This window comes from Protopterus annectens, chromosome 1.part1 (assembly GCF_019279795.1).
Source record: "Protopterus annectens isolate FY-2018-M chromosome 1.part1, PAN1.0, whole genome shotgun sequence".
NCBI lineage: Eukaryota > Metazoa > Chordata > Ceratodontiformes > Protopteridae > Protopterus > Protopterus annectens.
Window position 1 is genome coordinate 248,684,071 of NC_056726.1, and position 26,962 is coordinate 248,711,032.

The window sequence follows — 26,962 nt, forward strand, 5'->3', positions numbered from 1 at the left end:
TGACTCTGGAAACATAGTATCTACAGTTCTACTAGATCTGTCCAAGGCATTCAATACCATCTCCCACACCCATCTCTTGAACCATCTTTATAACCGTAATCTCTCCAGAATACCTTATCCTGGTTCTCAAGTTACCTCTCTGACAGGCCTCAAGCTGTGAAATGGGGGAAAGGCACCTCAACCTACCTTCCTACCCCCACAGGGGTACCCCAAGGATCCATACTCAGTCCAATGCTATTCAACATCTTTATTAATGATTTCCACAAAGCCATACCAAACACCAAAATTGTACAATATGCAGACGATTCATCTTTAGTCTGCTGCGCCTCTAACCTCTCAGAGCTTCAAACAGTGACCCAAACTGCTTTCTCCACCACTGAAAACTGGATGCTCCAAAACCACCTCTCGCTGAATGCAAACAAATCCAAAATACTATTATTCTCTCCCTCAAAAGCTTCTCCTCTTGATTCATTCCAAATTATTAGCCAAAACAACTCTACTATAGAGATTGTTCCCTTCGCTAAACTACTTGGGGTTACTACTGACGAATACCTAAAATTCAACACTCATATCCAGCAAAACATTAAGAAAACCCATATAAAACTTGGTATGCTATACAGAAATATCCACTTTGTCTCTCCTTCCACTAGACAACCTCTCGCTGAATGCAAACAAATCCAAAATACTATTATTCTCTCCCTCAAAAGCTTCTCCTCTTGATTCATTCCAAATTATTAGCCAAAACAACTCTACTATAGAGATTGTTCCCTTCGCTAAACTACTTGGGGTTACTACTGACGAATACCTAAAATTCAACACTCATATCCAGCAAAACATTAAGAAAACCCATATAAAACTTGGTATGCTATACAGAAATATCCACTTTGTCTCTCCTTCCACTAGACAAACTCTCGCCACTACTTATCTACTTCTGTCTCTCCTTCCACTAGACAAACTCTCGCCACTACTTATCTACTTCTCTCACTAATGTATGGCGCTCCTCTGCTAACAAACTTATCTGCCTCTCTCGCCTCCCAAATTGGAAGTCTGTTATAATAAGATTTCTAAATTTGCAACCAAAGCCAAATTTCTCCTCCAATGCTGCCCTTCATTTGTTAAATTGGCTTGAACTCTCCAACTATCTAGACTATCTCCAAATTATTACAGCCCACAGACTAATTTTTTTCAACCTAAGTGCCCAGCACTAACCAACATCCTTCAACCTTGCACTCCTGAGAGAACTCCAAGATCTATTCACCAAAACCTAATCACGGTCCGCAAACCCAATCGAATTGTCCTGCTGGTCAGCTTCTTCTATCCTTTTCATTGGCTGAAAAATGGAATTCTCTTCCTTCTTCTCCAAGGACTTGTGGAAACTTTAAAAACTTTAAAACTCAGCTATATTCCTACCTTTCCTCTAACAGGAAATGCAACCGCACTCTCCCCACCTAGCCTAATAATCAATCCACTCCTTAAACTCCTGACTAACTCCGAGTGCAAGCTAAGCTAACATATATGTACAAATTGTAAACATACAAGCTAAACTAACATATATGTACATATTGTAAATAACATAACTCATCCACCTTTTCTCTCTTTTCCTTCCAAGTCTTTACTCTCTCTCTCAGTTAAGTTACCACTGCCATCCTAAATATTTAGAGACTATGTAACCAAAGAATTTATTTCTGTTCTCTAGCATGAAATGAAATTGCAACTGTGTCTTCTTTACTATGATTGTACATGTAACTAAACTATGTAATGCAGAGCTTTTCCTCCCGGGCTTCACTTAAAACAGGCTCCCTGAGCCCAGTGGACCTCCCCAGTCAAACTGGAAATAAATAAATAATAAACAAATATAAAAGTACAACAATATTTAAGCTGTAAAAAAGTATTAAAACAAGTTCTTTTCGTCTCTGACCATTCAGAGACTTCTTCAAAGTACAGCATATAAAAACACATTTCCTTATATACCCAAAAGTAACCACACCCCTTTCAATCAAAAATACAAACACTTACAGTCTTAAAGGAATTAACCTTTAAGTAAGAATTAACCTTTAAGTAATGATTCAAATACATGACATATAAAACATAAAACAATATGACTAAATGAACACAACTAAATCGCTTATTATGTTATTCCCAATATTAGCAACTTGTAAGTGCAACAACCTGCAGAAAATATTAAAACATATAAAATATTACATACTACATATAAGTACATAAATAATGCTGTGGACCAAACTTAACTGCAAAAAATATTCAACTATATGGATGGATCACCATAAAAGAGGGAAAAACATTAAAATACAGGCATAACTAACCCTCTGCACATTTATCTCAGCAATGATTTCAATTTAAAAAAAATGAGATAGATTGACTATCATTGATGCCAGACCACTGGGTTGCAGTGACCTTTAATTGCCACAAGGCTTCCTGTCTTTCTAATTGTAAAGTCCAAGGTCCCCCCTCAAATCAACATCCAATGACACAATCACAGTAAACTTAAAAGAATGATCACTAAACTCATTACAATGTTTAGCTACAGCTTTTATTTCCCTTTTTAACCCAATATCCCTCAGGTGTTCATAAATACATCTTAATTTCCTCTCAGTCTTTCCAATATAAAACACGTGTAAACAATACAGAAAGCACAATTAACTCCTCTTTCCGCTTGGCAGGTATATTTCTTATTTAACCTAACCATTACCCCATTAATATTAAATGAAGAACCCACTCATATGTAACCACAATAATTACAAGCACCACATTTTTTTCATATAACCTGATAGTGGTCCTCTCCAGGGGTTCTCAAACATATTCTTAAGGCACCTACCTCTTCGATACACGATGATGGGCTTCTCACCTAGACATTGCCTAATGTCATTACAGGTAGAAATAATATCCTACTTTCTATATAAAATATTACTCATTTGCCAACTTGCATTACTAAATGATGTAATAAAGGCAGACTGAAAATTTCCGTTCTAAGACAAATTGTCTCGATTCAAACCCACTAATGACGAACAAAACTTTTGTGCTCGTTCAAGCCTATCCAATCTCTGAGACACTTGCTCCAAAAGATTAGTGATGTTCTCAATGGACTGGCCTCATGTCTGTGAAAACAGCAACTGCTGCAACTCCACCTCCTGCACCCTGAATCCATCATCAACAAAATCCAAATCAATCACAAAAATAACCAAACCAGATAAAATATACAAATGGCTCCAAAACACAGCACGCCGAACAAAGTGTAGCAAACATGAATTCTTTTAATTACACCACTATATAAAAGCACGCAAATATTTGAGATGTAAAAAAGTATTAAAACAAGCGCTTGTGTCTCTGACCATTCAGAGACTTTTTCAAAGTACAGCATATAAAAACAGTTTCATTATATACCCAACAGTAACCACACCCCTTTCAATCAAAAATACAAACACTTACAATCTTAAAGGAATCAACCTTTAAGTAATGATTCAAATACATGAAATATAAAACAATATGATTAAAAGTAAACAACTAATAACTTATAAATATTATTCCCAATATTAGCAACTTGTACGTGCAAGTGTGGAGTGAGTGAGTGTATGCATGAAAGCAAAATGTTTGTGTGCGTGAAAGCAGAAGAGTAGTGTATGTGTGTGTGTGTGTGTGTGTGTGTGTGTGTGTGTGTGTATATAGATCAGTGACAGAGTGAGTGTTGTGGTGAATTAATGTACCTGACAGCTGTAAGGATTTTGGAAGAATGAAAGAATCTAAACAAAGTACGATGAGATTTCATTCAAGACGGACATGTGGTGCAGCAAGGAAGTTAAATACCAGATAAAGAAAAAGGCTATGTCAATGAGAAATGTTTGTTTGGAGATTAACAGATAAAACAGTACTGCATTTTAGGTTCACTGGTAGTTACTAGACATGCTAACCAGGGGATCACTGGACACCCTAGCCCAAATTTAGAGAGTAGCTGCAATTTAAAATTTACTTATGCGACTGACTTTGTTTACACTTTAGTCATCAACAGCATGCTGTAGCAAGTATAAAGAATAGTTAAAAGTTAATTGAGAGCTTCCTAGTTGAAGTCCTAAGTGTTCCACTTTTTGTTAATTTATACCACATCGGATTCGGGAGAGATTGTCTTTTCACATTTCTGAAAGCTATATCACAAACATATTCTAGGCATGGCAGGGGTGATTGACAAGCCTAATGTCTGTGAAGCAGAACGGAAATGAAGCATGAGTGTTGCACCTTGTTGCTGTAGCATAGACCAGATTCAGGCCTGCTGAATCTAGCTTTGTTTGTATAACTTGAACACTGATCTAGGCCATCTTTTTTGGAGAAGGTTCTCCTGCACCCTAGTAGCAGGAGTGTGCAGTTAGAACTTGTCTGATTGAAGACTGCTGGAACAAGGGTCAGTTTTGAGCTTTTTTTCTAGTTAATTGGGCAAATTGTTTAAATCAGTTAGTTCATTTTATATATATATATATATATATATATATATATATATATATATATATATATATATATATATATAAAATTTGCACTTTATTCATCTGCTTTTACTGTATTTGTGTTTCTTCCTACTTCCTACTAGGGGCATTGACAACTCTGATCTGAGATATATAACAATAAGTATCCTTTTTTTGTGCATTTAAAGTGTTTTTTGGTTGTATCTGCTTTATTTTCTGAAAAGAAAAAAAAAAAAAAATATATATATATATATATACATACACACACACACACATTATATATATATATATATATATACACACACACACACACACTTGTTTCCCACCTTTCTAAACTAGTACAGTCCAGTTTTCAGGTTAGTGCTGAATTCAGGGCTGCATTACAAATCTCTGTGCTTGCCCATACCTTACTTGGACAGAAGGAAGTTTCTCTGTTCACCTGTGAGAGGGGGAGCTCTAAGCAGCCTATCTGTCCCTGGAGGTGTGGTTTCAGCCCAGAAATTAGTAGTTTATTGGCCATTTTGGGCTAATTTCTATCTCTTTCATTTCCCTGCTATAAAAAACACATTTGCCCGGTTTTGCGCGCCGGGCAACGCTGGTTAGCTAGGGTATAACTATTCCAAGCTCCACAAAGTCACCTCTTCAAAGTTTCCCTTGGAACTAGACAAACTCTCAATTTAAGCACTCAAGCCATTAATTTCTCAGCCCGGCACTTGCTCAAAACTCATAGCAAGCACTTATAAACCCTAGCACTAGACCCCCCCCCCCATACTGTACAGAAGGACAAGGCTCTCTATTCAACCTTACCAACCATTCAGTAAAACAGTTCACTGTACCTATCCAGGCATGTCCAAAGGGCAGTTTCAGGTGTACTCTCCGGTCCAACTGGTGAATCTGGGCATTTTGAGGCAATGTTACAACTGCCTCATGTACACAGAGAACCCTCTCCTCCTACAACCAAATACTAATACATGCGAGAGATGCAATTATACAGCCAAACTGGAGGCCAAGCTCTCTCAACCCAAGACTGGATCAGACAGTCAAGAGGAGAAGGGAAATACTCGCATCACACCATCAGTCTCACATAGACCCATTAAACCAGCACTGACAAACACACATAAGTACATGAAAACATACTCGGAGGCTCTAAATAAAAATCTGCAAAAGCAACAGAGACTTCCCAAGTAGACATCCAAGTAACCTCCACCCTCAAACACAAACCATGAAACACATACTTCACAAAACCAGTGTGCCAAGCAATCACAACCCTTAAGGCAAAATAACATACCCAACACACTAGTAATTGGTGACTATAGTCAGGCACACAGACGTCCCACTCACTAGGCTGAATAAGGAGAAGGTTACTGTTAGCTGCCTGTCAGGTGCCAGGATCCGCCACATAACACAAGCACTCAGGTCACTCCAGAACAAGTACAAATACGACTCTGTCATTGTCCATGTTGGTGTGAATGACCTGAGCCGTACCTCCCTGGTCAACATGAAGAGACACATGAAAGAGTTCTCTGATCACGTAGCCCAGACCGGTATGACCCTGACCCCGAGTAGCATCCTGCCCTCACCAAGAATGATACCACTGTATAAAGAAATAAATATCAATTTCAACAATTGGCTAAGTTTCTGGTATCATTCAAAGGGGATCTAGTGTCTGTCCGCCTGGGATAACATGCTCGACAAGCCACGCTGCTTTGCTAGAGACAGCTTACACCTGTCACCCCTTAGGCTTCCGAATACTGGCAAGGCTCTTGCCACCCCCATAGTGCCTTTTTTAGGCAAGGCTCAAAAGACAAACCTACTGCTGTATACAGCACAGGTAACAAAAAACTGAGGGTAATGCTACTCAATGCCAAAAGTCTAAACCTCAAAATGCACAAACTCAAGGTACTCCTCAGTATAGAGAAAAATCGACATATGTGCAGTAACAGAAACCTGGTTTAAGGCTTCAGAGAGCACCCCAGCACTACCAGGCTACAACTCATTCCATACATTTCGGCCACAGAACCCGGACCGAAATACAAAAGGCGGGGGCGTATCCATATTCATCAAGGATACCCACACCTCCAGGTTAGTGGCACAGCACAATGCTTCAGAGATCATCCACGTACAACTAACAACAGGCAAATAACAACAGGCAAAACTGCAATTCAAATTGTAGCTTGCTACAGATCACCCACCATTTCCCAGGACCCCCATTCCGCATTTCTGAAAACAATGGGAAACATAAAGGTCCTAACAAACAAACTAATATTGGGTGATTTCAATTAAACAAACATTAACTGGGAGAACTACTTACATACTAACTCCCTTGCCCAACATTTCCTGGAATTTATTAGCTCAAATGCCCTGGATCAACTGGTCAACGCTTCCACTAGAGGTGACAACATATTGGACCTGGTCATCACCAACATGGCGGACCCATGTTCCACACCAGAGGTCAACCCCTCACTGGTTAGATCTGACCATAAACAAATCATTTTGGATATCCACATTCCGCCCCACCCCCGGACAAGGAAACCACCATGAAAAACTTTTCAGAAGCAAACTTCACGTTATTTAAGACAGAGGCAGAAAGTTTCAAAGCCCCCATGCTACAGGATAACGCTGTCCAAGCTGCACAATCCTTTACTAATGCATTCTACGGGCACCTATAAGAATGCATGGATCGTGCTATCCCAAGCAAAACCAAGATTCAATCCTCCAAGAAAAGGAAACCAGTCTGGTGGACCCTTGCCATAAACAAACTATACAATAGGAGGAGGAAACTAGTACAGAAAAGAGTAAGACATCCCTGATCAGTATCAGCAAGAAACTACGATCCCTCACAGAGACATTGGGAACCACCAAACACTGGACCCTACCCAGTTCGGATTTGTTAAGGTCAGATCATGCCTCCTAAACCTGGTGGACTTCTTTGAGACAGTTACCAAGGCTACAGACGAGGGAAAGGTGGTACACACAGCCTACCTAGACCTCGCATAGGCCTTCGACACCATTCCCCATTCTGGTATTACAGACAAGCTCACCAGCCTGAACATAAACCCCTATGTCACAAGATTGCTAACTGACTCACGGACAGAACCCATATGGTGAGAGTTGCGGGAGCTAGGTCCAACTCTAAACCAGTTACAAATGGCGTTCCCCAGGGCTCAGTCCTAGGACCCCTCCTGTTCGGCATAAATTTCTCAGAGGTACAGACAAGCACAGGAGGACTACGGCTGACCAAGTTCACAGACGACTGCAAACTATGGGCTATAATTGACTCTTCGGCTGACACGGACATCCTCCAAAAGGGTCACACTGAGGTGAATACCTGGTGTCAAAATCATGGCCTCAAGCTAAATGTCAAAAAGTGCATAGTGATCCCCTTTGGAAAAAACAAAGTACCCACAAACTACCACATAAGTGGTAGGCCACTAAATATGGAAGACGTAATAAGGGATCTGGGGACCCAAGTAGATAGTAATCTCTCCTTTGATAATCACATTGCCAATGTGGCTAGAAAATCTTTCTATGTGGACCACCTAATCACAAAAGCATTTGCATCCAGATCAAAAGAGGTCATTGTACACCTCTTCTCATCAGACCCATCATAGACTACAACACCCCATTTGGGATGTACCTTACAAGACACCTGCAAAAGCTGGAAAGACCACAGAAGTACCTCACCAAGAGGATCACTGGCCTCAAAGAGATGCCCTATGTAGCGTGACTGAAGAAAGTCCAGCTATACTCGGTTGCATACCGCCTACTCAGAGGTGATCTCTGCCTGACATACAAGGCCAGGTCCAACCCAGAATTAATGGATATGCTCCACCTAACGAAAACCATATCCCCTTGAGCCACATGCTTTAGGGATCTAAACCTCACCACAACAATAAATAGGATGTGCTGGAGGGATAGACTCCTGTCCCAGAGAATTCCCATGCTTTGGAACAAGATCCCAATCTACATTAGGCAGAGCTCCTCGCTAACACTCTTCAAGAGAAACCTTGACGAGTGGATGGGAAACAGAAAGTTCACCAGAGGGATCACGTCAGTGGCTCTGCTGGACAGAGTCACAGGGAACTAATCTAAGGGGGCGCCAAAAGCCAACACATTCTGGCTAGGCTTATAAATGCCTTTGGGCAGATAGGCTAGCACCTACCTACGAACCTATGAGTGGCATGCCATGCATATTAGCCAGTGACATAATGCATACAATGAATGTAGATGTGTGGCTCTGAGTTCTGCAGCCTGTACAAGTTCTCACTGAGTGTGCAGAATCTATTCCAACATACTGACAAAAGATCAGATATACTCCATTGTTTACAGTTAATTATAGCTTTACACTTGAAATCTATGCTATTTATAATGCCAGAATTAAGCAAATACCTGTGGAGTAACAGAACATTCCATCTATACCATATGCCCAACACTAATAATATATGAAAAAAGCAGACTTTTTTAAAGCATTTTCTCTCCTGCACCAAGTCAGTTATGTAGTGTCCTACCAGAGTGTCAAGAATATTGTGAACTGCAGAGTCAAATGCATTCCTAAAGGTACACACACACACACACACACACACACACACACACACATGTCAAGTCCTGTCAAATTTCTGGCCTCAGAAATAAGTGATACAAGTGATCCATAGCATTACTACCAGCGAAAATAGCTTATTTTGTTCCTAAATGGACAAAAATTAAAGGACTGTAAACAACTATCTACTCAAATGTAAAAGCAGCTATGACCTAGTAGGGCTAGCTTTATTCATAATGTTCATGTCCCCGGCTCCCCACCCGATGGAAAGAGTGATGACCAAGTGTAGCTCTCAAACAAAACAGGGACAAATGTCAACAGAATCAGGGACAAATCCAGAGAAAAACAGGGACACTTTTAAATTCTTAGTGCTATTAACTTGAGGCATTCACAGAATAAGTGAAGGTGAATTCATTTACATCTTTAAAAATTAAAGAAGTCTACAATCCTTAATTATTGTCACTATTTACCAAGTGTAATTCACAACCTTTCCTCCAAAAGTCATCCATCTTAGTAGGGATAAAGAGGAACAGAGCTAAAATTTGAGCCAGAAGCAGGGACATTTGAGAGGTATGAAGTGAAGGACCCCTAAACGTCAAGTAGGTAACAATTTTAAAGCAGTGATAGGGGACAGTACTTCAGTAAACACGCGTCGGTCTGTAAGCCGCAAAAGCACAGCTGTTACTGCAATTAAGTGAACTTCACGAAAGATTTGTGTGTGAAAATACCCCCCCCCCCTTTGGGGTTTGCTACTGCGCATCCGGTGAGCCAGCACACTAGAGCAATATTAATATTTTTAAACATCACTGTTCGGTTCGATTCTCAGCTAGAGCGTCTTCTGCGTGGAGACATGCGTGAATGGGCGCATCTTCGTTGAAGGTTGTGCATCAGGCCTGGCAAGCCGGTACATAAAAATCAACTGCCAATCATTAGCGGACCGGAGTTCCGGTGTGGCGACCCCTAACCGGGAAAAGCTTATTTCCAAACTTGTCCAGAATTCATGAGCAAGAATGCTGATAGAGATGCTAATAATAATTGCACCTCCTACCTTATAGCTGCAATAAAAACTCACACCTCGGGAAAACTAGGAAAGCACGTTACTGTTTCTTTCTGATTCGAAACACTTTAAGAGTTCAAAAATTTCCTTGAGTCCCTCACAAACGTCATAACCAATCGTGGTACAATACGACAGACGCAAGAGAAAAACGCAAATCAATCAAAATTCAATAACTGAGTTTTTCCCGGGAAGCACTTGTAGCTAGGTGGAGTTTTTATTTGATTGACATCCAGAAAAAAAAAAAAAGACTAAGCAGCGACACTGTCTTAATCTCATCTCTTTGGATTAACTGTGTGACGCTACCACGTTTAGGAATATGAAGTGAAACTAGTTGGAAATAAAGTTTGTGTGAATTTTAAAGATGGCGTACCAAACGGTATGGCGGGAGTATAGTTTCAAGAGCATGTACCATAGCATGTGTACTTACGACAGCAGCGGTAGTGAGTTTTGATAAATACTGCTGCATTTCTGTTTCATATTGGTATCTCCTCCGAGAGTGGGGAGCAAATGGGTGGCAATTAGCAATCTTCTAAGTTTGCTAAAAGTGCGGTATCCAGTAATGTAGAGGTACAACTGTACTCTATTAAGGAAATGTAATTTTTCTTGCTTCCATTCCAGAGGGTAGCGTGTCCATTTCTTAACATTAATTTTAGCTTTTTTTTTTTTTTTTAAATACCATTGCAGTAGAAAAAGAAAACAAAACGGATGAGCTGTAGCACGTAAGCCAGCACTGCGTATGCAGAAAAACAGTTACCAAACACAGAGAAGTGCTGCTGAGCAGTGTGTCGGTTAAAAATGAGCATTAGCTGAAAAACATTGATGAAGTTCCCATGCATGGAGAATTTAGGAAGTACATATAACACTCTCAATTTTAATTTGAGATGGTGGTGGGAGGGTGGCTTAATGGTTAACGTGTTTGCCTTACACACACAAGGTGCAGGGTTTGAGTCTCACAAGGGATAATTGTCTAAGCTTAATAATAACTCGAAAGGGCAGTTAGCTTAGTACTAACATATAAACATATTCCTAGAAAATTTGTTACAAAGGTCTGTTTGCCATTTGTTTTTAATTTTTCAGATGCTAGACGTTTTGGAAATTTTGCAGTTGTACAGTGCAACCAGAAAGTCATGTAAATTAGCTTTATATCTAAATTCACTTAGCCTTCTTTCCACGTGCTGTTAGACTGCTGAACAAAAAAAACCCATAGCCTAACCTGCTAAATGGGTAAACAAACATTTATGTGCAATATGTCATTGTTCTCTACATAGCTCACTTTATACTTTATTCTGTTTATTTTTAGTATCTTATTTTTGATTTCTATTTCAGTATTTTTAAGTTATTAATTTTCCTTCTGTAAACTGTAATTCTTATGGTACGAGTCTGAGAATCGAAATTTTGTGCAATGTCACACACTTTTTCCTCTGTGTTGATCTGTATGACAATAGTTTACTTTGACTTTGATAAGGTGGAAGATTTCTTTCTCATTGTAACCTGTTGATTACAGAAGGTTACATGGTGGTATCTCAGGTTAACTGCATGGTTAAGCCTTGATGCCTGTGTTTCATCTGTGTTAAGAGGTGTAGCACTTGAACATGCACGCAACACTCAACACAGATTAAACTTTAATTGTTAATCATTAAGGAAACCTCCCGTCACTGCCATAGTAGTCACCACAATTAATGCTGATCAGGGAAGAGCTATTTTAGTTCTGTATTTTAAGGTGGTTTTTGCCCATTTTGCGAATAGTGTCCTTGGTAATCACTATAAGTCACTTTTTGTGATGGAATCTTGCATATTGAGGGCACCGAGCTCGGGAATTTCTGAAGGTTTTATTAGTTTGGACTGCAGTGCCTGTACAGTAAAAAGACTGCATGAATTGGACACTGAGGGTCCATAGCCATTTTGAGTGGAACTTGCAGCCAGTAAAGTGGCACATTTTATGTGCTGACATGTTCTGATTAGCTTGTCCCACTGCTCCATGCATGTCTGACTGCACAAGGGGGCCTCAAAGTATGGTGTAGGTATGGAGATGAAAACAAATTTTGGGGAATTGTTGACTCACTTGTAAATCAGTAACTGGTGTTCAAGACAACAGAATGACATTTTAGTCTTGTAAGACTAACTGCTTATATAATAACAAGTAGTAAGTAGTATGGACAACCACTGAAATGTTATGGAATAATGCCTTTGTATTGTATGCGCGACTGGACAATGCAGACCTGATTCCTTTGCCAGATTTATCATTGTTTCCTTGCCCTTTGTATTATGGCTATATATACAGACTTCTACTGCATGTATTGAACATGGCCTTCCTCCTTAACCTCACTGATGAAAATGCTCCCATAACCCCTGGAGTAAGGCATTCTCACTGGAAAGAATGCATGCAAGGTTACTTTTGGATTGGTTTAAATCCTGGTGACAGAATATGTGGGAAGGACAGAGTATGTTAGAGTGTCAAGTACTTTTGGACTGAGCTAAGAGGTTTTTTTTTTCTTTTTGACATTGTCCTCCTCACCATAGCATAATAGACAGTATGGCTGTAAAAGTTGTAAGCTGCAAAAAGATAAACGCTGAAAACAAATGAAAATGTAACTGCATGAGAGAGCTATACCAGACATACCATCCAAACTGCAGGTTAATCTGCCTTGCAGTGTGCAGTTTATGTAAATGTATGTTTGCCCATGCACTTATCAGGACTAGACTTAAAATTAGTCAAAGTAATGCTTTGCTTTACCTATTAAGTAAATTCTTCCACAAGCTGGGAATACGCTGAGATATGAACCTCTCACTGAAGAGAAGCTTGTTAATTTGATGGCATATAAACTTTGGTCCCCAATGCAACTGTTTAAAGTGTCACTGGCTTTGCAAAAAAAAAAGTTGTCTCGTCAAAGATGACCTTGAGCAAGCCTAGGCTACACGGTATAAGGACAGTTGTGCTAATTTGTTAGGATGGTTGAAGGATTTAAGGATTTTTTTTTTTTGGTTAGAAGTTTTAATTTAGGCCAAAACGTTATTAAAATATCACTTTCACACCACCAGACAAGATGAAGTAAATGTTGGTTATAGTTTTGATCGTTGTGGTATATTCCTGTTCTTGGAAACACACAAAGGCTCTCTCTGTCTTTCTCTTTAGTCAATGGTAAACCTTGGTACAGCAATTTATTTTTTTTATTGCAAAATCAAGGATTTCAGACAAGTTGAACATAAAGAGTGAAACAAGTAATCAACATATCTACAACACATGTAACAGTTCTCAATATACATCATAGCTAGACATTTTAGCAGACAACTACAATGTGCACGAATTTAAGTAGTACAAAAAGAAACAAAGTCTAAAGTAGCTGAGATATAACCTTGTCGTCCATAATCTACACGTGGTCCCAATATAGTATATCCTAATTAAATATATGGTTTCTTTCCCTATAAAGAGACCCTCCATCTCTGGTCTTTTAAAGGCACAGTTCTTATTCAATTTGTTTTCTATTTTTTTGCCCTCCTTGTTTCTGTCTGTCACCTGGGCTGCAACCCCCTTAGCCTCATACTTCCAATGGTGCTTTGTACCAACTGGTTATTACCACCCACCAGTTAATGTGCAGATAGCAAATGCTCAGGCAGCTCTTAAAGATCAGGTTAAGTTTAACAGTATTTCTAGCACTGTTATAAACCACACAAATTTCTGGTTGAGGTAATCTATGAGTATGCCTAGGAACGTTGGCAAATTTTTCTTCCCCTATCTCAGCATAAGTTAACCTACTGTTATGGTGCTGTAGTTATATACAGTTTTTATAGAGTTGTTTACTTTCTTAAATACAGACCAGTTGGCATAATGGTTATGGCCTTCACCTCCCATGCATAAGGTACAATGTTTGATCCTGACCTCCAGCCACTGCCTCAGTTTGCTTGTTCTTCCTGTGTCTCTGTGATAACACATCTGAGCAGACTGTGGTCTTGCTGAAGTCCCTCACAACTGATTGTGTGCTTACAACATTGTTATGAATGTGATCATTTGTGGGGACATCACTCTCCCCAAAGGGGATGATGCATTTTATTTTGGCATTTAGCTTGAGGCTACGTGTCTGCCACCAGTCATTTGTTTGGGTGAGACCCTCTTATTCAGAATTGTTTTATTAAGTCAGTAATGTGAATTCTTTATTGCAAATTTTGTTGGCTTATTTTTGTGGATTATAGTATTGTAGGACTGCTAATGTTGGCGTTTTACATACTTGGACTGCTGGAGTTGTTTTCCCAGTGAAATTGGTAGTGTTGTAGTGAATAACTAAAATGGCAGTGGTAGTGTGTGTGCCAATTTTGTTTTTCTTTGCAAGTGAATGAGTTTCCATGGGTAGCATGGAAAGTAAACAGTGTTTAACTTGATGGTAGGGCTGTGATTAGGTTATTGAAAGCTACCATCCTTATACCAGTAAGAAACTGTTGCTTACATGCTAACCATACACGTTCATAGCTCTGTTGCAGTATATCTGAATTTCATGAATTGTATGAAGAACTTTTCAAAAGGCCCAGTATTAGTGATACAAAGTACAGACTAATAGTCACAATAAATGTGATATGCTTTACGCATAATGGCTGTTTTAAAGAGTAATGGTATTAGTACTACAAGTGAAATGAAGCACCTCATTGGCCCTCCTCAAATGCAATCTGGACAACTGGATGGATTAACTGTAAATTCACCCCATGGGTTCCACCTGTGTCTTTCCTGCCGGGATATTTTTGTTACGTTGTGGATGTAAAATGTTTCCTCAACACCATTAACATATACTACAACAGCTAATTTTAATTTCCTTATTTTTTTAATGTAAATTGTTAGCCATTGTTTTAAAAATATTTATATATATAAAAAAAAAACTAGGAATAAAGTGGTTAATACTGGTTACTCCTTTTTTTACTTTTCAGCATGGCTTCTGCATCATTCCAAAATAAAACTGGTACAATGATACAAATAGTGGATGAAAGGAGAGTTATTTCAGGAGAAATGGACTGACAACTATTTCTTTGTTGAATCTAATAATAAAGTGAGTTGCTTATTGTGCAGAGAAGTGGTATCTGGTTTCAATGACTATAATTTGAAAAGGCATTATATTTAAATGCACCCAAAATTAAGTGAATTGCAAGGAGCGTGCTGTACACAAAAAAAAAATAGATTTAAAAAAAAATCTTACATTCCAACAACAGCTGTTTCAAAAGTTACTCAACCTGATTCCATAGTCAAGACAAGTTATGTTGTAGCAAATTTAATTGCCAAAAATCCAAGCCATTTGCTGATGGTGAATTTATTAAAGAATGTTTTGAAAGTGTAGCAGTCATAATTTGTCCTGAAAAAAAGTCTGATTTTTAAGTTTATCACACCAGACTAATCGCTAGGCGTGTGGAAGATGTAGCCAAATATATTGAAAATACTTTGGAATCTCGGTGTGCAACTTTCAAGTTTTACTCCATAGTTTTGGGTGACAGCACTGATGTTACAGATGCCGCACAACTTGCCATATTTATTCGAGGTGTTGACAAAGATTTCAGTATTACTGAAGAACTGGCCTCTGATTCCACTGAAAGATACGTCTGTTGATTTGTATAACACACTAAAATCAACATTGGTAAGATTTTCCTTAACCATCAAAACATGTCTGGCATAGTAACTGACGGTGCTTCAACTGTGGTTGGAAAGAAGGAAGGACTAACCACTAATGGAAGAAGATGCAAAGTAGATCAGTAATGTGCGTTTTATGAAGTACCACTGCATTATACATCAGGAAACTTTTTGTGTGCACTGACTTTAAAAATGGAAAATTGTCATTAAAACAATAAATTTCATAAGATCCAGAGGATTAAATCACCGTCAGTTATAAGAGTTTCTGAATACCTTGGAAACTAGCTATGGAGACATTGTGTACTTTACTGCAGTAAGGTGGTTAAGTCATGGTAAAATGCCGAAACATTTCTATGATTTGAGAAATGGCATAAAGTGCTTTGTGGCATCAAAAGGAAAGCCTGTACCCAAATTTAAAAATGCAAACTGGATGGCTGATTTATCATTCTTAGTAGACATCACTGCTCATTTAAACGACCTGAACCTGTACCTCCAAGGTGAAAATCTACTAATAAATGACAGGTTTCAAACAGTGACTGCATTTGAAGTGAAACTGAAATTATGGCACTGTCAGATTAAGAACAATAACTTAATTCGCTTTGAAATACTGTCAGAACAAAGCCACGTAAATACTGAAAAATGTGGCATTAATTAATTTATTTTTTTTATTTTACATCTGTTGACCAGGAAAGACCGACTAAATATATGTCCATTTTCAGCAGAGGTCCCTGGGGAGAAAAGCTCCAAAGACAATTAACAAGAATTATATAAACATATTATAATGACTTTTTAAACTAATATTAACAGTGAACTATTAAGTTACATTAAAACACATTTATAAACAGATTATAAAAACAGTGCATTCATAGAACAAACAAACTAGGGTAGGGTAGTGATTTTTAGTCTAGGCAAAATCCTTCATTAGGAAGGGTTCAAAAGAGAAAAAGACACAGCAAGAGGAATACAGTAGTTATAGGCTTTAAAGTGATCAGTAAAGAGGAGACAGGATCAGTCAGGATTAGAGCATGGGCAAAGCCATTGTGATTTTATGAAGATTCTTAGTTTCTTGAAAAGGGGTGTGGATGTAAGGGATGTTAGTTCTCTTGGAAGCTTATTCCAAGAGTAACCAGTGAAGTTAGAAAACAGGCAGTCCTCAGATTTGTTATTGGATTTTAGGGTAGAAACAAGTACTCTGTTGGAAAATCGTAAGGTTAAAAGATTTTGATCAGGGCTAATAAAGTTTTTGAGTGTGGGAGTATTTGAGGGATGATGCAGGATCTTGTGAGTGATCGTGAGCTGCTGAAAAAGAAGCTGGTTTTGCAGTTCAAGCCATCCTAGAAGTTTGAGATTTTTGCAGTGGTGGGTACGAAATGGGGCATCAGTGGCAAATCTGGCTATGTTGTTATAAGATGTTGCCAACTTATTGATATTGCTTTTGGAGAGGTTTGGATAAATTGCGGACACATAGAGGAGGGTAGAAATTAGGTGAGTTTGGGCAATAGTAGTCCTAGCTGAAGGTGTGAGAAAGGGTTTGTCTGTAAAGGGAGCCAAGTTTTCTATTAACTAATTGATTTAATAGTTAGGTTGATATGTGTGTCAAAGTTAAGATTGTGATAGATTGTTACCCCTAAATGTTTGGTGGTTATGTCAGGAGCTATTTTGGTACCATTGTTAAATATGACTGTGAAGTTGATGGCCAGGGATTTCTAAGTGGGGGTGAACAATAGTAATTTTGTTTTTTTAGGGTTCTGGAGGAGACTGCGTCGATGGAACCAGTTTTCAACTATAGTGAACATTTTTTGGGTCCTGGATTGAAGTTGGGAAGGCGAGGAGGCGGCACAGATTAAAGTTGAATCGTCAAGTGTATTGTATACAGGTAGTTTGTGGAAGAGAGATTGTCAGATCATTAATTAAAATAGTAAAGAGGAGTGGTCCTATGATAGATCCTTGTGGGACTCCGAGTGTAATAGGGAGGAGAGAGAGGATAGTTAATTGTCCCAGAGGACTGCTTGTTGCCTGTTTCCTAGGTAGGACTTAAATCATTTTACTGATTGCGTATCTATCAATAGTTTGTGGTTCACCGTGTCAGATGCTTTGGAGAGGTCAATAAACAAGGCAGAGGAAAGGAGATTGTTATTTCGATTTTTATTTATACAGTCTGAAAAGGATGAGAGCTGTTATTATTCTATGATATGATCTAAAGCCATGTTGGCAGTCTACTAGAAGGTGATTTTGGAGGAGATGCTTCATAAGCTGACAATGAATACATCTCTCCATAATTTTTGCTATAGGTGAAAGTAGGGCTAGATGGCAGAAGTTTGAGAGTTCATTTGAGTTTCCTCCCTTGTGGAGTGGGATAATATGTAAGACTTTCCAGATATTTGTGATAGAACATTCTGTAATGGTTCTGTTAATTAAGATGGAAATGGGGAAGGCAAGTACTCCAGTTGCTAATTTCAGATATTCAGCTGGCAGGAGATCAGCTGATGGGGTGCAAGGTTTTAAGTTTCAGAAGTAGGGTATGTATGAAAGATGTTGGAATGGGCTGTAGATGTAATAGGGGTAGTAAATTAGTAGGCACAGGAGGGTTAGAGGTGTACACTGATGGTAAGGAATTGGCTAGAGATTGAACAGTTTCCGAGAAAAAATTAAGTGTCAGCAATTTGGATGGAAGAATGTTGAGTCAAATTAGAGGGGGGTATGAGTGACCAGGATGAAGTAATTTATTTATTCCTGACCATAATTTTTGTGGGTTTTGATGTTGGGTTTGTTGGAATTGTAGGTAATAGATTTTTTTTTGTCAAGGAATATAGATTTCTTAGTGGTGTTTCTAAGCTAAAGTGATCAGTTGGATTCTTTGTATACCTCCATTTGGTCTGGATTTTATTTCCAAGTAGCATTTTTTGACTTGTCTCTTTTGACAGCCAGGGAGCTTGTTTGTTCCTAATTCTGATCATATGAGAAGGAGCATGGTGGTCTAGGATTTGTAAGAATTTGTTATTAAAAGTATGGGACAGCTTCCTCAAGTGGTAAGTATCTTGGGGGGGGGGGTCCAATTGCAAGCGCAAATCTCTGCTTGAAAGTTAACTGGGTTTAGATTTTTTTTGTGTTACAGGTGGTTCTGAAGTTTACTTGATTGGGTATAGAGGTTTTTAGTTTAGTTATAAAGGTAAAAGAGTGGTCACTGATATTGGGAAGTATGCCTGTTTTATAAAATTGGGGATTACTGTTAACTTGAATCCAGTCTAAAGTGGTTTGTTTATTGCTAGATTTGTGTGTTCTTATAGGGTAGGTGATGGTTTAATAAAAAAAAACATGAAGGTTTATGTGGGTAATAGGATTATCAGAAGTACATTTCTATTCTATATTAAGATCACCAAGGAGTATCGTTTCTTGTGGGAAGTTTGAGGAGAGCCAGCAGAGGATATTTTCCACGGTATTAATGTTGTTACCTGGGGGGATGCAAGAGCAGATAATATAAATGGATTTGTTACCATTAATTATAAACTTGGACATTAAGATCTCGGCAATGCAAGGTGAGGGATGTGTAACATCTATGGCAGTAAGTAGCAACTCAGATTTAAACAATATATTGCCACCCCATCACCCTTTTTGTTTGAGCGGTCTAATCTAATTATTTATAGCCTGGTTGTATGATATCATTGTCCTTGGTTTGAGCCAAGTTTCAGTTTAACATAGGATGGCAAAGGAGTATAGATCTAACAGGGCATGTTGCTGGCTAATTTTATTTAAACTCCAGGTGTTAAGGTGGGCTATGAGAAGAGAGTTTTTGGTAGAAGAGGGTGTGCTGGAAGTGGTTAGATGGGAGGATTGGGAATCAGGGAGGTTAGTATTAGGGCCTGGGTTTGGATGAATGTCACCGTATAGTAGAAGATGCTGTTGAGGAATAATAGACTGTTTCCATAGGCTACCTAGAATAGGTTAATTCTTTTGGTTTGGAAATACTTAAACTGGATTATAGGTTCATAGTTTAGTAAGTTCATAGTTTAGTACTAAGCTAACTGCCCTTACGAGCCATTGTAAGCCCAGCCAATTATCCCTTGTGAGACTCAAACCCTGCACCTTGTGTTTGTAAGGCAAACACCTTAGCCATTAAGCCACCCTCCCAACCCTTCTATGATTATTCTATGAAATTGAGGTTGAAGGTAGGCTGATGAGGATGTAGTGTTAATGGGCTTAGAATTTAAAAGGGAGAGAGGGGTAGTTTATTTTAAGGGGGGATAATATTTAGTAAAGTGAAGGGATTCACAGCAAGTGAGCTTGTAGGATAGTAGCAGAGTGCCAAGAAGTATTGACAAGAAGAGCAAGTTAGAATGAGTTTTTAAGCATTGGATAGCCATAATTAAATGAGTTTGTTAGGAGATACAAGGAGAGTAATTTATGTACTAAGTGAGATACAAGGAGACTGTGTGGGAACAGAGGGACAATAAGGGGTGGGTCTCTTTAGCAAGAAGTAAGTATAAGAGTTAAGGGTGGGTCTATGTAGAAAGATTAACAAGAAGGAAGACAGAGGAAAAAGGGTGTGGATTACTAAGTATATAATGAGATTGAGTAAGCTATTGGATAATGTAGGAAGGGGGTGTGGTTACTTGCAGTATAAGGTTAGGTGTACTGCGGGTGAGTGGGAATTGGAGGTAGGGTAGGGGAGAGAGGAGTGAGCCTGCAGGGCGAACAGAGCAGGCAGAGCTATAAGGTGAGTACAGCAATAAAAAGTATCAGCTGTCTTTAGTGTTTTGGCTTAAAATGTAGAAATTAGGGAGAAATAAGGGTGAAGAGAGTTATCTTGGTAATCTAACAGTGTAGTACCTCGCGGGCGGTTCTGCGCAGGTTAGGGCGTGTCCACACTGATTGGCAGGTCATTGCACATCGGAGTGACAGTTTTTAGAAAAACACCCAAGATGGGGCTGTTGAGCCTGTTTCAAGGCACTATAAAGTGGAATCTGGCCACTATTCCAAGGGTAAATAAAGCACATTAGCAAGTTAAATAAAAAAGGGGAAAAAAACTAGCAAACTTTTGTTTCTTAAACTTTATTCTAGCTTACTTTAGTTGTAATAATAAACAGGGTTCTTGTAATATCGAGCTTCGACACAGATAACGATCACTTAACGACCTGGTAAATTATTATCCTACTGAAAGCATTGAAAGGTTCAGGAATGCAGTTGATTCAGTTTTACACTTTTACTAAGTTGTATGGTACAACCGAATGGGAGAAGTTCCACCTGCAAATGCAACATTATATTCAAATCGAATTTCATTAGCAACAGTTTTACTGTTCACGGTGTTATAATGACCGGTTGTATGTGTACATCTAGGATTGACTATAATTATCACTTTTATTGCACCGATCATGTTCCATACAAAAACTACATGTAATAGAATTCTTTGGAAAATAGTAACAACCATTTAATGTACAACTACCTGCCACAAAAGAACTTTTAACTACTGGTTTAACACATTGTTGCCACCTATAGAAATCACGAGTGTCATAGAAAAACGCAAGGTACAAACATAATTCTTTAGAAAATAGTAACAACCATTGTTGTCCTTTTTAAATATATTTCATCGGATGATTGTAACTGACAGCTACATGAAAGCTAATTAATATGAATGTAGCTTGTTAGGGGCGGGGTTTGCTACTGCGCATCCTGCGAGGTACTATACTGGTAGATTACTGAAACATCTCCTCACCCCTCATGCACAAATAACAACAAAAACAAAATATGTATAACTGCCACATACGAGAAATATTTCTACTCCTTTTACAAATTTAAACGAGGTGACAAGCTTTATATGAAGAAGATCTATACCTATACCTTTACAAGATAAATTACACAAGAAAAAGCCCAACACACAAGATTTTATTCCTGATGGAAGAGAGATGCGAGACTGGAGAGATAGTGGATGAAACAGTCTCATAAACAATCCACCAAGTGTATTGGAGGTCGAACGACGTAACACAAGTTGCACTCACCTGATGCCAGCTACTTAACATCGGAGACATCGTCGTATTGTCGTCAGAGTCCACAAAGCAAGTTAAGGATCTTCCAAAACAGAACACACATGACATGTCCAAAAGAAAATCAACTCTCTCTCTTTCTTTATTTTTCTCTTTTCTTTCTCTCTTCTGCTCCTCTCTTCTTTTCCCCTTTTCTCTTCTTCTTCCTGTCCTCTCAGTGTCTGCTACGATAGACTGTAATCGACCCAACCTCCAGAAAATTGAACTGATAAGCTCCACAGATTCCTGGAAAGCGAAAAACAACTCAGAATTTCAACCAAAGTGAATGCCCAGAGACACAACCCAGGATGCCTGGATGACCCAAATACGTAACGAAAGGTCAATGGGCGGAGCCTACTCACAAATTTCCGCAGGGATAACTGTATCTCGCACAAACACAGCATGATCGACGCTACTATTGAGATATCCATTGCTCATAAAGATAAGGAGCTCTTCCCAAGCCCCAAATGTAATAGTTTAGCACTAACACAATCCAACCAACTTCAACTTCATGAATCTCGCAAATATAGCGCTTTTTCAGTTTTACACTGATGCTAAAGCTTTCCAGCCTCAAACACCAGTGGCTACACTGATCAATCAATTATTGCTATGTAACCACAGCATAAACGCAAAAGAGGCACTTCGCAACCCTTAAAATCAGTCAAGTTTTAGACAACCATTCAGACACTATATAACCAAATATCAATATTGCTATGTAACCACAGCATAAACGCAAAAGAGGCACTTCGCAACCCTTAAAATCAGTCAAGTTTTAGACAACCATTCAGACACTATATAACCAAATATCAAACGAAGAGAGAGGAGTTATTAGGGAAAGAATAATTCAAAATTGTTCATGTACATCTACATTAGCAAACACAGAAGATTTACACATGAAAGTAAATTACCTATTGCTTATTGGGTACTATTATTTCTCCTTCTTTAATAGAAAGTCCCAGTGAACTAAAATCAACTCAATACTTGCATTATATCCCTGACACTTCTGCTCCATTGTATTACCGTAACACATGGCACAATTACTCATATCTCTGACTATCAATATCTCAGTGCAATAAAATTAAGGAGTAAAGGAAATGCACTATTTCTGCACTGAGTTTCATTAACTTCTTACAACAGATACCAAAGCCCTTGCTCCAACACCTCTTCCATGTTAATCTCTAGCAAATATCTTACAACATAAAGTGTCCCGGTCTGATTAATTATTTACACAGCTAACAGATTCCAGGTCCCCTTTCATTACAATCCAAGCAAAATAACATATTAAAGACTGTTGTCTGTCTCTCTCCCCCGTGCTTACTCGGGATACGTTGTTGGAGAGAAGGGATCAAAATCTGCCAGAGAGCCAAACTCTGTTATAAATGGTTTAAAGGGGGGGGGGGGGGGGGGAATAAAATCCACCCAAAATTTCTATTTCTAGTGTAATTGATAAATAGAGAATTTGGAGATAGCAGGGAATAAAATGAAGTGATCTCTAGCATTGCACTAAACTAATACACTGCTTATATTATACCTAAAAGCATACACAACCTTACCTCCTACTACACTTCTAAAATATGAAGTTGAATAATTAAACAAGCCTCAAGACATAATTTTATGAAAAATCTTACACAGAATTCTAAACACACAAAAGCTGTCAGCCTATATCTGGCTTACAAGCACTAGTGGAATCTTAGACTTAAATAATTAAACAGTTTACTGAACTACAGTCTGAGTTGCAGAAGTACTGAAACTCCACCTAAATCTGAACTCTTACGCTGAAGCAGATAATGAAAAGGCTTTTTGAGACACTGAGCAACCTAATGTCCACTATGGGGTGTATGAGACTGACTGACAAATGGTAAGTCAATAAAACTTTCTTCCTAAGAAAAGGAGGTCTCACCGAATAAGCAAATGCACTAACAGTATATTACTTACAATATGGGTCAGTAATAATAATTATCTGTGTCTTCAAGAACTAAGATGTATAAATCTAGTTAAGTGAACCGAGTATCATGACCTGGTTATACACTAAATAGGCAATGATTTATCTTGTTGCACGTTACAATTTTTGTGCACTTATGAAAGCAGAGGAAAGAGAAATTGTCTTGTTATCAGATGAGTATATAACATTGTATTATGTTCTTTTTGACAGACCTACCATGCTGTAACTTTAAACTACCTAAATGTATATTATGTTTTGTGTAGCCACCTGAAGAACACGACTCTATTATGTGCTATCAGAAGCTGCCTATTTTCAGATAGCATTCTCTATCTCCCCATATATGACCATGGAAACTTCACTGAGGGTCATTAAAAGCTAAACCTAAACTAAGAGAAAAGTTCTAAAATATAGGTAAGCTGTTTGAGGGAAAAAAACATTCTCAAATATAGACTCTAGCTTTTTACTACGAGAGATATATTTCTTGTGGTATCTAATTGAAAATATTAAAAGACTAAATTCAAGCCCTTAAGTTATTTGTCCGGGAAATTGGTCTAAGCAACATATTTCAATTAGAATTAAAAATCTATTTCAACTAATTTACAAAATTACTATATCATTAATTATTAACTACAAACTAATGCAGGTAAGGAAGTCATATTATGCTAATTATCTGATGGATCTTAGAATAACAAGAGATCTTTGTATTATAAATTGTTGTGTACATAGTTTTATAACGCCTCTTACAGAAAATAGTAGATTGTGGATACGCACGGGGGGAAGTCTGCAAGGGGTAGGATGTCACTTGTTAATACTAACACCGAAGATAACACTTCGATATTGCTTACATACCGTATACCTAAAATACTACTACTCTTATAAAGAAACTGATTTATGTCTTAACCACTATAACAACATCCAAATTACACTGTCAGTAAAGACAAAATGACACTATTGGAATCATGGAATGTTAAAGGTCTCCAAAATAATAAAAAAGGAGACTAATCTTGCACCTAATTTATAAATCAGAAGCTGAAATAATGCTTATTCAGGAAACACACATGACCACAGCTCAATGGGAAAAGGAAGCAAATAAGAAATGGGCAAAATGATTTTAGCAGCCGGAAATGATACTGCATCTAAAGGGGTAGCAATAGTAGTTAAAAACTCTTTCAAAGGAATTATAAAAACAAGTGGTACTGATCCCAATGGCAGGTGGTGCTACTTAACATGTCCCCCCCCACCTTTCACAAGAAATATTGTTATTCTAAATGTTTATGGTCCCTGCATGCAACAAACCGCCTTTATTTATAACATTTACTCAATATTCGAAAAATTTCCAAACTATTAGGTGGAGACTGGAATATGACTAACAGATCTGTACTTGACAGAATGAACAAAGACAATAAACAACCTGTGGATTTGACCAATCTTATAAATGAGCTAATGGAGGATTTCAATTTATTTGACCCCTTCGAACTCTTCAGACAGGACTATGATACCAGTAAATACACATTCTATTCAACGTCCCGCAAATCATGGTCCAGAATAGATTTTTTTCTTATCTCAGCTAATTTCAACAAGGTCGAAATAAAATATTGGGCGGACCCTAGGACTTTGTCTGATCATGCAAAAATCAACCTAAAAATAAATGAAACTAAACCAAACACAAACGAGAAACGGGCAACAAACTGGACCCTGAACCACAATCTTAAAAAATGGGGAAATCTCTCAAGAAGTAACAGAACTACTCGACCAGACCTACAGTAACTTAAATAAATCTAATATCCCATTTGACATACAGTGGGCAGCTGCCAAGGCAACACTGAGAGGAATATTGATACAAAAAGCATCAATACTCAAAAAACAAGCCAAATCTCAGACTGAAAATCTAGAAAGTAAGCTAAAAAACCTTGAAATACAAATGCAACAAAAACAATCTCCGGACCTTGAGAAACAAGTCATTTCTATACAAAAACAACTGCAAGAACTACAAATGAATCACCTCTCTCTTATTGAACTTAGATTATTGCATAGATATGCTGAATGGGCCCAAACTCCCTCCAAGGTCCTGGCCAGAATAATCAATATAAAACCTCCCTCCTTCAAAATAAAAGAAATTAAATATAACAATAAAATACTAAACTCGGACAAGGATATTATAAAAACCTTTGAAGAAGCATACCGAGAAATATATGGCCCACACCTCCTGGAAGATCAAGTAGCATCCAGTATGTTTTTAGACTATCTCCATTTCCCACAAATCAATGATACCCAAGTTAAGCTTCTTAAACAACCTGTAACTACTGAAGAAATATTTTTAGCCATCAAGAAAATGAAATTAGGGAAATCCTCAGGAATAGATGGCTACACATCAGAATTTTACAAAACCTTTGCAAAGTTCTTAGTCACAATTCTATTCAAAATATATAATTACATAATAAAACATGGAGTCACAGATCTATACATAAATAATTCCAAAACAATTTTCATATTAAAACCTAACACAACTGGTCAAAATCTTAACGACTATCGTCCAATTACATTAATTAACCTAGACATGAAAATACTAGCAACAATATTGGCACACAGATTGGTCAAAATAGTACCCTTTATCATATCCCCTAAGCAGTTAGGCTTTATGAAAAACAGACAAGCTTGGGATAACACATTAACAATAGAAGCAATAACTAATATGACGATTAAAGACACTTCCCCTAAATATGCATTATCAGTAGATGAACAAAAGGCTTTCGACCGAGTTAGCTTAAATTTCTTGTTCCAAGTCTTAAAACGCTATGCTCTCCCCAAAGAATTCATAGCTATGATTAGAGTCTTATACAATAAAACCTCCACCACACTGAATATAAATAAAACAAACTCACATCCTATATATAGTCAATGGTACTAGACAAGGTTGCCCGCTTTCCCCATACCTTTTCAATCTTTACCTAGAAGTCCTCCTCCTAAAGCTAAGTCAAAAACTTTTAACCACTCTATCTACATCTCAAGGGTGCAAGTTAAATTCACGGCATTTGTTGACGATCTCAACATTTATTTTCAACACCCTTCCACTGACCTTGTGAAAATCCTAAACTCGATTGACAAATTCTCGGCAATCTCAAACTATGCTATGAATCCCAATAAATCCAGAATATTTCCGTTAAACCCTCATAGCCATAAGGAAATCTTCTTCCCTGAGTCAAGGATCAAAATAGAATACTCATTCAAATATCTTGGTGTTACCTTCACTCACCCTCAAAAAGAAATTATAAAAGAAAATCTCTATACAATTTGGTCAAAAATTACAAAAGATTTGGACAGATGGAAAAACCTAAACCTCT

The 26,962-nt window shown here is 38.0% G+C and overlaps 1 protein-coding gene across 2 annotated transcripts in view; it reads right to left on the reverse strand.

Annotated features, from left to right (window-relative positions):
* MCM9 (minichromosome maintenance 9 homologous recombination repair factor) overlaps window positions 1–22,017 on the reverse strand; it is a 1,342,783-nt gene extending 1,320,766 nt beyond the window's left edge. Inside the window, exon 1 of one of the 2 annotated variants that reach the window (XM_044074397.1) lies at window positions 21,656–22,017. The gene's annotated coding sequence lies outside the window, so the exon portion shown is untranslated. The remainder of the gene's footprint in view (window positions 1–21,655) is intronic. The other variant, XM_044074388.1, reaches the window with a different exon arrangement.
* Window positions 22,018–26,962: the final 4,945 nt, after the last annotated feature.